General features: G+C 38.0%; 1 protein-coding gene across 2 annotated transcripts in view; it reads left to right on the top strand.

Moving 5' to 3' along the window:
- LOC143035136 (uncharacterized) overlaps positions 1–12,409 on the top strand; it is a 275,953-nt gene that overhangs the window by 76,905 nt on the left and 186,639 nt on the right. The window contains exon 2 of one of the 2 annotated variants that reach the window (XM_076201745.1): positions 417–505. The exons of the other annotated variant lie outside the window; for it this stretch is intronic. The gene's annotated coding sequence lies outside the window, so the exon portion shown is untranslated. The remainder of the gene's footprint in view (positions 1–416; positions 506–12,409) is intronic. 2 annotated transcript variants of the gene reach the window in all.

The following is a 12,409-nucleotide window of genomic DNA, read 5'->3' as shown; positions in this document are numbered from 1 at the left end:
GCAGAAGTGGAACCAATCGACATTCACCGGTACTTTAAGAAAGGTTACGGAGCCGAGACAGTTGATGTCAGTACGGTTAGGCGGTGGATTCGTCAATTCTGGAGTGGCGACAGAGGTGTGAGTTGACAAACCGCGCTCCGGACGGCCATGCAAAGGCCCTTGCTCATTGGTGGCGAAAGTGCATTAAGAAGGGGTGATTACGTGGAGAAATACATTCTGGAGAGAACAAATAATGTCCGCTCGTTTTAATTGTGCCACTTCCGTCTTTGTAGCTCTTCAACATTTTGAGTTACGAGTGAAAATATAGGCATTACTTTTGGAACTACCCTAGTGCAATTGGGTAAACACGTACACACAATATTTTATTGATGCTGGTTGTCAGACCTGAGATCATACCGTGTTTTCTTTTGTTACAGGTAATTGTTGTCGAATTTCCTCTGGTGCATAACTGGTACTGAAAATGAGGAAAATGCAGAAGGCTTCAAAATACCAGCAGTGAATCAGGGTAAGTTAAAATGTATCATGTAAATGTATATAGCATATGTATATAGCATATGTATATATATATATATATATATATATATATATATATATATATATATATATATATATATATGTATATATTTACCTAGTTGTATTTTACGGGGAGCGGAGCTATGCTCGTGGTGTTCCGTCTTCAAATCTCCTTATATCCAGCCTGTTTTTAAATTCGTGTATCGTTTTTGCAAACACCACATTTTCATCTAACTTCTTCCAAACGTCTATTATCCTGTGGGGAAAGCTGTTCTTGGTCTTTTTTACTTTTTTTCCGTGTCTTGTATCTCTACTATCCCATTTTATTAGATCCGCTCTATCAATAAGTTCTATGCCTTTCATGATTCTATAGTTATCAAGTCTCCTCTCTCTCTTCTTTGCTCTAATGTCTGTAGCTCAGGTTTTGCCAGTCTCTCTTCATATGATAGTTCTGAGAGCGTTGGTGCCAATTTCGTAATTGCTCTTTGTATTCTTTCAAGTTTTGTCATACATTTTTTGTACTTGGTGACCACGTCGTCGCTGCATACTCCAATCTTGGTCTTATCAAAGTGACTAGTATTTTCTTCACCATTTCTTCGTCCAGGTATGTAAATGCCACTTTGTTCTTATTAAATTATAAGTTTCTCAAAAAAATTTGTTTATGTTTCTCAGGGGACATATTAATGACTCCTAGGTCCTTCTCATTTTCCACTTTTTTAATTTCTTCCTCTCCCAATTTATATGATCCCACTATTCTTTATTTGCTTCCAAATTCCATTATACTACACTTCTTAATATTGAATTCCATCTCCCACTTCCTACTCTATTCCCATACTTTATTGAGATCACTGCAGCGATTCACAATCTTCTACAGTGTTCACTTTTTTAACAGTTTTGCATCTTCCGCAAAGAACTTCGTATAACTTTCAATTCCTTTATCCATATCATTAATATATATAGCAAACATTATTGGGGCCAGTACTGTTCATTGTGCAACTCCACTAATCACCTCATCACAATTTAAATGTTTGTCTCTTATCACCACTCTCATTTTTCTTTCATGCAAGAAGTCTTCCATCCACTTCAGCAGTTTGCCCTGTATTTCTCCTGCAGTTTCTAATTTCTTTAGCAATTTCTTGTGTGGTACCTTATCAAAAGCTTTTTCAGGTCTTGAAATACATAATCAGCCCAACCATTTCTTTCTCTATTAGTCTTGAATAGAAACACATCAAGTTTGTGACACATAATCTTCCTTGGTTAAATCCAAATTGCCTTGGATTTAGTACATTGTTTTTTTTCCAAATGCCTTACCCATCTAATTTTGATCATTCTTTCACAATTTTTTAGCTACCGTACTTGTAAGAGAGACCGGTCTATAGTTAGTAGGGTCTTCCTTGTTTCCCCCTTTATATATTGGTACTATATTTGCTCTTTTCCAATGTTCTGGAACTTTTCCTTTCAATGAACTACTTATTAGACAATGTGTTTTCTCTGTTAGTTCGTTCATGCATTCTCTCAAAATCCAGTTTGCCAATTCATCTGGTCCATGCGATTTTCTAACATCGAGATTCAAGTGATTCATTATTTCTTTCCTTGTTACTTCTATCTCTTTCATAGGGGGGACTTTCTCCTCCCACTCGACATCTCTAAAATGCTTGTTCATAATTTCTGCCATTTCTATTTCCTGTGTGTATTCAACTCCTCCTTGTCGTAGTTTCACTTATTCTTGTTTGTTTTTCAGTTTGTTGTTGACAAATCTATAAAATAGTTTTGGTTGATCTTTAAATTTTTCTATGGCATCCTTTTCGTATTTTCTCTTTTCTTCTCTGCGCATTTGTATATATTGATTTGTATAACTAGTATATATTTTCAATTTTTTCATGTCTTTTGTCATTCTTCCATTTTGTCCAAGCTTTATCCCTTTTGTCTTTTAACTCGCTACATCTTTTGTTGTACCAACATTTTACATATCCTTTTTCTTGTTTTTGTCTTGGAACATACTTTTCTACTCCTTTATAATTTTTTTGTCAAAATATTCCGTTTCTCTTCTACTGTTGTTTCCTCCTTGTGTATCCTTTCCCAGTCTGCTTTTTGAAGAGAAAAAAAATTCTCTTATTTTATCAAAATTTGTCTTTCCATACATCCATCTTCCCTTTCTATATTGCTCGTTTTTTTTTCCATGTATTTTTCCTCATTTAGTTCCAGTTCAACTAATATGTGGTCACTTTTACTTAGTGGTGTCTTATATTCAATCTTGCCCACTATTTCAGGTTCTGATGTGATTATTAGGTCCAGTCTCGATGGTTCTTCCTCATTTCTATACCTAGTATTCTCTTGCGTCATTGTATGTTCTATAATCATATCAAGTAATACATTTCCCCATAGGTTGTCTCCCCCTTTCACTGTCATCTCTTCCCAGCAGATTTCTTTACAATTGAAGTCACCCATTATAACTATTCTTCCTCCATCTTCCATTATCTTATTAAGTGTTATCCTTGTTTCTTCTAACATAATTTTGTGTTCTCTCTCTTCCCACAAAGCCGTTTTAGGAGGCACATAATTTACCACAAACTTCCTGCTCATCTTGTCCCTGTCCTCTATTTCCATCATAACTATCTCCACTCTATTCTTTCCATATGTAACATTCCTCACATTTATATCCTTAGTCAGGAATATAACTCCACCCCCTTATTTTACTTCTCAGTTTCTAACCCTATAATTATATGCGCCATGTCCTACACTGTTGGTGGTAATGGACCTTTCAATTTTGTCTCTACAATTCCTATTATGTCCGGTTCGTTTTCTTTCAGGTAATCATTCAGTTCATTCAAGCCTGTTATTAAGCCATCTATATTTATGAAAGTCACTTTTAATTTTCTTTTACCTCCGTCCTGTTTTCTGTTTACCTCTCGTTTTTCTCTGCTATGAACCGTTTCCTCACTTTCATGTGCACTATCCAGTAGAATTTCTCTTTGACTCTCTTCTCTTCTTGTTTGTTTTTCCTTAGCTTCGATTGTCTTTGTTATCTCTTCCTGTCTTTCATCTTTATTCATTTCTCTTTTTATCCATACCTGTTTATACTGATCACTTTTTGCTAGGCTCCCTGTTTTTGATGAGACATTCTCTGCTGTCGTTTGTGACCTGATTTTAACCTTAATTGCTCTGGTCTTGTCTATATTGTATTTCCCTATTCTATATATTTCTTAAATTTCTTTCTATATTTCTTGTTCATCTTCTTGAACTATTTTTAATACCCTGTTTACTTTTTCTTCTCTTTTACTCTTGTAGTCCTATTTGGATTATGCTTCTCTTCCATTCCTAATATAACTATACATTTCTTTTTATCTGCCAAGTCTCTTACTATATTCTTCTCTCTCATCACTTTAATAACTGTGTCCTTTGTTGTTTCACTATATCTCTAAATTCAATTTTGTTATTCTCTTGGACTTTTTTCCAACCACTAACTTCTTTTCCTATGGACTCTTTATTCTCTTTATTATTCCTCTTTAATTCTTCATTCTCATATTTTACTTCTTGATTGTCTTTTTAATTCTTCTATTTCATTAGTTAGGTTTTGATTTTCCTTCTTTAGTTCTTTCAGTTTATCAACTCTGTGTAACTAGCGCGAGTTTGCTAAACCTAACCCTTCCATGCTTTGTTATTTTTTGTTAGTTTCTCCTCTAGACTTACTAGTCGGGGGAGGTCGTCATCTCCTCCCTCATCAAATCCATAGAAGTTATTATTTCCTCCTTCCATTGAGCTGCTCTTATCTATATTCCTACTCTTAATACTTTTGCTCACCTGTTCGACATCGGCTGTGTCCTCTGCACACCTTTTGTTTACACCCCTTCTGACTTCCAAGGCCCATTCCTCACCTTCCTCATATTCATCCATTTTCCTCGTCTATGCCTCCCCTTCTCCTTTTTCTTCACCTGCCCACTACACCACGAGCTTTCCCCTTCCCTGCTAATACAACACAGGTACTCCCTCGTCGCTGAAATCCACGAAAATTGCGTTTTCTTCCGGAGTTCCACTCTTCGCCGTCAATCCGACGTGTGTGTGTGTGTGTGTGTGTGTGTGTGTGTGTGTGTGTGTGTGTGTGTGTGTGTGTGTGTGTGTGTGGAAGAAGGTAGAGGTCCCATACAATCAACTGTGATTTTTGTGAAGGCTCCTCTATCACGGGTAATATTTTCGTTGGGTTTCACAATCTTTTGGCAAGTCTCACAAGTTTTGCAGTATTGGGTTACATCCCTACGTATGTCAGGCCAATTAAATTTATTTGCTATTTTCCTTAGGGTTTTCCTTACACCTAAATGTCCTGCCAAGGGAGTATCGTGGCCCGTTCGAAGAATGTGGTGCCTATAGGAAGATGGGACAATACTGGTGTTCTGCCTCCCAAAACTGTGTTAGAGATTTATGGGGTGGTAACCACTTTCGCATTAGCACACCCTCATTTGTATAATAACATCGATATTTAGTCTCTGAATCCTCCTTCGACAAGCACTGGTCAAGCAGATGAGAAAGGGATCCATCTTTCCTTTGGCTGGCTGTGAGATAAATCAAGAAGAGTTTCACTGTCATCGTCTCTTGGTTTCTCTTTGAATATATTTTCTAGCCCTAATAGGTTTGACTCAATGTGAGAATTAGTAGTATCATTTAGGGAAGGAGGCATTTCCTTTATCGGAGTATCTGTGACGTTTGACATATATATATATATATATATATATATATATATATATATATATATATATATATATATATATATATATATATATATATATATATATAAAATATATATTATGGGTGTACATTTACATTATGTATTAATATGTGTGTGTGTATGTATATGTATACGTATGAATCTATATTTTTGTATGTGTATATTATATATATATGTATATATATATGTATATATATAATATATATATATATATATATATATATATATATATACAGTATATATATATATATATATATATATATATATATATATATATATGTGTGTGTGTGTGTGTGTGTGCTCTTAGTTGAAAGTGACGGCAAGTAAAGTATTATTCAGTTCATGGTTGCATTTTCAATTAAAAAAAAAAAAAAAAAAAAAAAAAATCCCTAACGGGTAAGGTGTGAAGTCCTAAAATGAAATAGCAAATGTAAAAACACAACTTTTCGTGACTCGTGTTTCCGTAATCAGATTTCTGGGGAAGTTGAGTCACATGGGTAATACGTAGTTGTAGCTAAACATAATGAGGTGTACGGGAGAGATCATTTGGCGTACTCGACTTGGCCAGCTGCCGCAACTCCGTGAGATGTCATAACTCGAATTTCCGTCGAGAGCTCGAATTCTTCTCGCTCTAGGGAGAGTTTGGAAGTCTTTAGTAATATTATTAAACCTGGAGTTCTTCTCTTGTGTATAGTAGGCTTCAAGAATTTGCAGGCTTCTTAAGGCATGATGTGAGTCTATTGTCCTTTTGACATTTTTCATGTAAAGGTGTCATTATGGTAGGTGCTTGTGTTCGGGGTGCTCCAGGTTGCAGAGGGCAGGTGAGACGGCGTATGAGATTTGTAGAAGTTGTTCCAATACTCTAGAGGGAGACGTAGACTTCTTGAAGATGGAAAAACATTGCTAATGACATGAATTCTGTGAAACACTGTGGGATTGGAGGTAATGCTAACATAATGTGGACGTCATGACGCGTTGGATTTTTGAATTTAACTTGTAAGATAAACAGGAAGTAGAGTAGGGATAGTAGGAAAAGATTATTGAGAGGAGGAGGAGCGGGAGTGGAACGGTGATGGCGGTGATCTGCAGTTTTTGCCGTTGCCATGGTTACCAGCGTCCCTGCTCATAAAGTTCTTTGAAGTCTTCCTCGTCAGCAGCTCTTGAGGAGAACCTCCAAGGGGTCACGGGAAGACCTAGTCCTGTTACCCCCTCCGGATCCGGATATGCTTTGGAACTCTCCTTCAGTACTTAACGCCATCAGGGGCACGTAGACATATTTTTTTTTCTCTTCCATGACCTCTGTGTCGCCCTCTCATCCCAGACTTAAATTCATTGCTCAGAGAAATGCACTCTTGTCATCTCGCTCCCTTCATTGTTGTAATACAGTATGGGCAGCTCCAGTTATCCTATTCTTTCCTTGTATGATTTGCCTGCCAGACTAGAGACTAATTTGGTTGCTGCTATTTGTATTCTCTTGGTTTTTTCATATCCCTCTTCTTATGTGGAGACCACACTGCAATTGCATATTCTCTCTCTCTCTCTCTCTCTCACTCACCGCCTGTTCATGTAATAAAAAGACGCTCTTAAGCCTTTCTTACGGATATGCTGTTTTGTTTGTCGAGTGACAAATCCATGACCAACAATCCCATTAACAGATTTGAGACGCGCGATCTTCCAGTTTTTAAACCAAATTGGTAGTACATTTTCTAGATATTTAACTCTTTCATTTTTCTTTCACACAGTTTAGCTATCATGCTGGTTGAAAACACTGGCACTCCTTCAGGGGTTTCTACTAACTCGTATTGGTACAACATTAGCACTTTCCTAGTCCCGAGGCACTATCCTTTTTTCACTTGAAACCAGTTAGGTTAATCTTGCGCACCCATTGTGCGTGCGTGTGTGTACGTGTGTGGTATAGTATATACCGTATATTAATTTTCATTCTGTAAAACTGATTTGTGCAAGTTTTTCTGCCGATTAAGATGAAATGTAACGTGACGGTAAACATGCCGAAACGGTTGTTGCAGTGACAAGGATAAATATCGCAGCAACGTCGATATTTAAACTGTCTCCTGGAAGGGATTCATTTCATGTCAGGTCAAACGTGATTTAGCGGCAGATTTGATATTTTGATTAAATTTTAATGAAAAGATGAGCGAGCGGCTCGTTGATGTCTTTGATGGCGCCTTCATTTCGTTCTGCCCGTTTCTCTCTCTCTCTCTCTCTCTCTCTCTCTCTCTCTCTCTCTCTCTCTCTCTCTCTCTCTCTCTCTCTCTCTCTCTCTCTCTCTCTCTCTCTCTCTCTCTCTCTCTCTCTATCTCTATCTATCTATCCCTCTATCCACCCCCCCGTCATCCGGAGTTGTTTGCGATTTATTCGTTCGTTCGTTTTGTGTTTGTCGTTTAATTTTTGTATATATTGATTCATTTATTTGTTTATTTATTCATTTATTTATTTATTTATTGGTCAATATATTATATTGTACTATAGTATACTATACACTGTAGTATACTATACTTCATATCATCTTGAACCACCACATGATTCTGGCCTGTCATCAACCTCTCCATGTCCTCCCCTTCCTCATCTCGCCTGCTGCTTCCGTCTAGGTCGACCTGACTCTTCCACATCTGTCCAGCTCTTCCACGCCGTCCATCCCTCTTACAGTCTAGGTCTACCCGTGTCTCTTTACCGGTGTTGTGGCCACCATAATTCGTTTAGAGGATTCTATGGCTCGTTTCACACGTATCGACTTTTCGCCGTGCGCCATCCACGTCGCGACGTCGTGCTCTCAAATAACCATGGGTGTGTATGGACGCTTCCACACATCACGACCAGGACACGTGTGAAAGGGTCCATAGACACCCATGGTTATTTGAGAGCACGGCGTCGTGTCGTGGACAGCGCACGGCGAAAAGTCGATACGTGTGAACGTCTTCCACGCACTCCACGGGCCCAGTCCATCTCAGCTCTGTTTTATTTGTAAAATGATTTATCTTTTCTCGTTGAGTTATTTCTCAGAACTCGTTATTGTGCCGTCTTCGTCATCTGCCTTCGTCTTCTGATCCGTTGATTGGTCTCCATATTGTATTTTCAAAAACAATTTTGTCTTCCATTTGTTTTGGTAAGCTCTATGTCTCACAAGTATATATAATTATAATCATATATGCTTGTGAGACCAATAATTATAGATCTTTTGGTCGAATTATAGGTCCTTGATTTTGTATTTTTTGAGACCTTTTCTTTCTTGTTATAATGGCATAAGACCAAAATATCACCTTCTTAAAACAATTTTTACATTTAATTGGAACATACTACCCGAAATTTGGGAATGATTCCATTCTTACTCTTTATTTGGGGAATAATTGCATTCTTACTGTGTGCAAAGTTGTCCTTTGTCCTTGTATATTTGTTCTCAAGCTCTCTCGGCGGCTGTCCTATAGCCATCCAGCACCGTCAACATCAGCACTGCCCTATGTAGAGTGACGTCACATCTTTGGAAAACTTTTACTATGGACAAATCGAAATTGACTTTAGATTATTTTTAAGCCCCACGCTCATTAAGCCTGGCTCACTTTCCATCTACACCACGAAGGAGCTGACTGCATTGTCGACAAGGAAATACAATAATAATCAATTTTATACGTTACAGTAGTGCTGGGGGTGTCGGGGTCACCACCATTGTATTGAACCACGTGCTTGACACTTGATCAACAGATCTTACCCTACCGGATGAGAGCTCATGGTTCGTATGCAGTTCCTGGTCTTTGGGTAATGCGGTGACCTTACATCGCACACGCGTTCCTTTGCTCAGTGGGGAAAGTAACAGCAAGTATAATGTAAGTTTGCGCGGCGTAACCTCGGGTCCATTGTGTCGCAATCCCACAGTGCTAACAACTACATCAGTAATTTTGTGTGTGTGTGCGTGTGCGAGCGAGCGCCGTAAGGTGGAGCTTATTAATGATATCACGTCGCCCCGTCTCGTTTCGAAATCGCGAACGTGATATCGAGTCGATTCCTCCTCCTCCTCCATCCACTTTTCGTCCAACGTATTCACCTTTTTTTTTTCTTTCTTTCTCATCACCATCACGCTCTCTCCCCCTCTCTCTCCCTCCCTCCCTCCCTCCCCCCTCCCTCCTCTCTCTCTCTCTCTCTCTCTCTCTCTCTCTCTCTCTCTCTCTCTCTCTCTCTCTCTCTCCCCCTCTCTCTCTCTCCCCCTACCATTAGTCACATTGATTAAACCAAAACTGGAATATGCAGCGACACTATGGACACCCAGTACTAAGAAGAATATAAGGAAACTAGAAAGAATACAGAGAGCAACAACAAAGTTGGCACCAGCTCTTTCCAAATTAACATACGAACAAAGATTATCGAAACTAGAACTACCAACACTAGAGCAAAGAAGAGAAAGAGGTGATCTACTGACTATATATAGAATCATGAAAGGAATGGAAATCCTTGACAGAAAAGATTTACTAAAAATGAAAATGGAAAAACAAGAGATCATGAAAAGAAACTCAAAAAGGACAACTATAGAAGAGATAGGAAAAAGAATAGCTTCCCACACAGAATGCTGGATATATGGAATAACTTAGATGAAAAAACAGTGTGTGCAAATACTATTCACGATTTTAAGAATAAACTTGATGCTGAAAGATACAAAGACGGGTCACCACGAGCATAGTTCCCTTCCCGTATAATACAACTAGGTAAATACACACTCTTTCCTCCTCTCTGTCCTCTTCCCTCACACTCTCTCCTCCCCCCTCTCTCTCTTTCTTCTCTCTTTCTTCTCTCACTTTTCTCTCTCTCTTTCTCTGTTTCTCTCCTCCCTCTTCTACTCCCTTTCCTTCCCATCCTCCCTTTCCTACTTCACTTCCTTCTCCTTTTCCTCTTCCTTCTTCTCCTCCTCCTCCTGCTCCTGCTCCTGTAATGGTGACCGGACTTGACCTTGCACGGCCGGGGGGAGACCAGCCAGAAGGTGTTTTACGTTTCCTCGTGGATCGTCAGGGGGGTCGGGGGGGGGGGTGCGCAAGCGGACACGCCCCCCCCCTCGCCACCCAGACCGTCTGACCACGCCCGCAAGATTCTAGTAATAATGTAATTGCTATAATCATTGTCATCATTATTAATATTTTTATCTTTATTATTATTATTATTATTATTATTATCATTATTATTGCGTGCAGATAGTATAATGCTCTTTTTATTTGATTTTATTTACTTATGTTTACTTATTTATTTGTTATTTTCTCTTATTTATTTATTTACATCCGCGGCGCATTTTTTTCTATCTAAACGACTGATTTGAGTTCTGCACATGCTCAGGGTAAGAAGAAGAATCGCGGTTGATTAGATGCTTTGCTGTACATACGTGGGAGTACGTGTACATGTTAGCATTTGTGTGTGCATGAGCGGATGTGTGAGCATTTGGACTCTCTCTCTCTCTCTCTCTCTCTCGCTCGCTCGCTCGCTCGCTCTCTGTCTCACTCTCTCCCCAATTACCCGTGTGTTGCACAACTGTTCAGAGGAATATACAAAAAAGTATATTTTTAATAATCATTACTTGTTTATTCCGTTTATCATTATATTTTCCAATTTTATTTTGTTTGTTCATGTTATTGTTTATATTTAGAAAAAAACACAGGTTATCATATAAAGCCAAACATGTAAATGAAGTTATGTCGCGTTGGTATGATTGAGGAATTTAATAAACAACCGAACAGTGATGTCATGGAACTGTGGCAACGCCAGTGGTGGTGGTGGTAGGATGGGGGCTGAAAACATGCGGTAATGTGGACATTAGCCAGATGTCCATGATAGGGAGAATGTTAATTTTGATGGGAGAAATGTTAATGAGGCATTGAATGTCAATGAAGGACCAAATAATAATATAGAGCAAGGTATAAAAAAAAAATGATAATGTAAGGCATGATATTGAAACTCAAAATGTGTCAAAAAGAAATAATCACGAGTTTCTTAAAACCATGTGCTTTAATGCTCATAGTATTAGGAACAAATTTAAAGAAATACAGGCGTATGTCAAAAGTGAAAACCTCGATATGATAGGAATAACCGAGACATGGTTAAATGGTACAGAGTTCGAAGCTGAATTTGATATTGCGGGATTTAAACACTTTCATCAGGATAGAAACCACAAGAAAGGTGGGGGTGTTCTGTTGTACGTTAAAAAAAATTCATACTTGTGTTTTAGAGAAAGTGAAACAGGATGCACATGACAGTTTGTGGGTTGAGTTAACCCAAACAAATGGACAAAAAATGAATGTAGGTGTAATATATAGGCCAAAGACATTATCATTAGCAGACGACAAACTGTTATTTCAAGAAATGTCTAGTTTCTGCAACCAGGATTTATTGATAATGAGTGATTTCAATTTTACTGACATTGATTGGATGACCCTTGAACTGGCCATATACTGTAGGTAGTCGCTTGATTGATTTTCTTGGTGACAATTACTTAATTCAGCATGTAAAAGAGCCCACAATATATGGAAATTTACTCGATCTATTGATCACTAGCTGCGAAAGCATGGTAACTGATGTAGAAATCGGTGAAACTGTTGCAAATAGCTATCACAACTTAGTGAGATTCAAACTCCTAAAAAAATTTAGAATATACTTGTGTTTCTAAAATACCCGATTTCAGTAAAGCTCAGTTCATAGGACTACGTCAGGAGCTTCAGCATATAGATTGGGAGGCAAAATTAAGCGAAAGACCTGTAGATCAGATGTGGGAAATATTTCAAAATACGCTCACTAAGATGATTCATACTTACATTCCTTTTAAGGACAGACATCCCCCAAATCAGGCTCGCCCAAAGTGGCTCGACAAAGAAACTGAAAAAAGATATTGCTAAAAAGAGACAGGCTTATAAGAAATATAAGTGCTCGGGTGCATCTAATGACTATGAAAATTATGTGTCAATACAGAGAGATTTAAAAAAGACAATAAGAAAAAGAAAACGACAATACGAAATGAACATCGCTGATAAATCCAAAGAGAATCCCAAAGAATTCTATAGTTACATTAGAGATAAAAAGGTTGTTAGGAATCACATTGGTCCACTATTATCTGCTGACGGTCAACTTGAATATTCAAATGAAGGAATGTGTAATATTTTAAACAATTATTTTAGCTCAGTATTCGTAAAC

The sequence above is a fragment of the Oratosquilla oratoria genome, chromosome 18 (genome assembly GCF_046742065.1).
Source record: "Oratosquilla oratoria isolate Oo_2021 chromosome 18, ASM4674206v1, whole genome shotgun sequence".
Lineage (NCBI taxonomy): Eukaryota > Metazoa > Arthropoda > Malacostraca > Stomatopoda > Squillidae > Oratosquilla > Oratosquilla oratoria.
The sequence above is the reverse complement of the archived record's forward strand: the minus strand, read 5'-3'. Positions and strand labels throughout refer to the sequence as shown.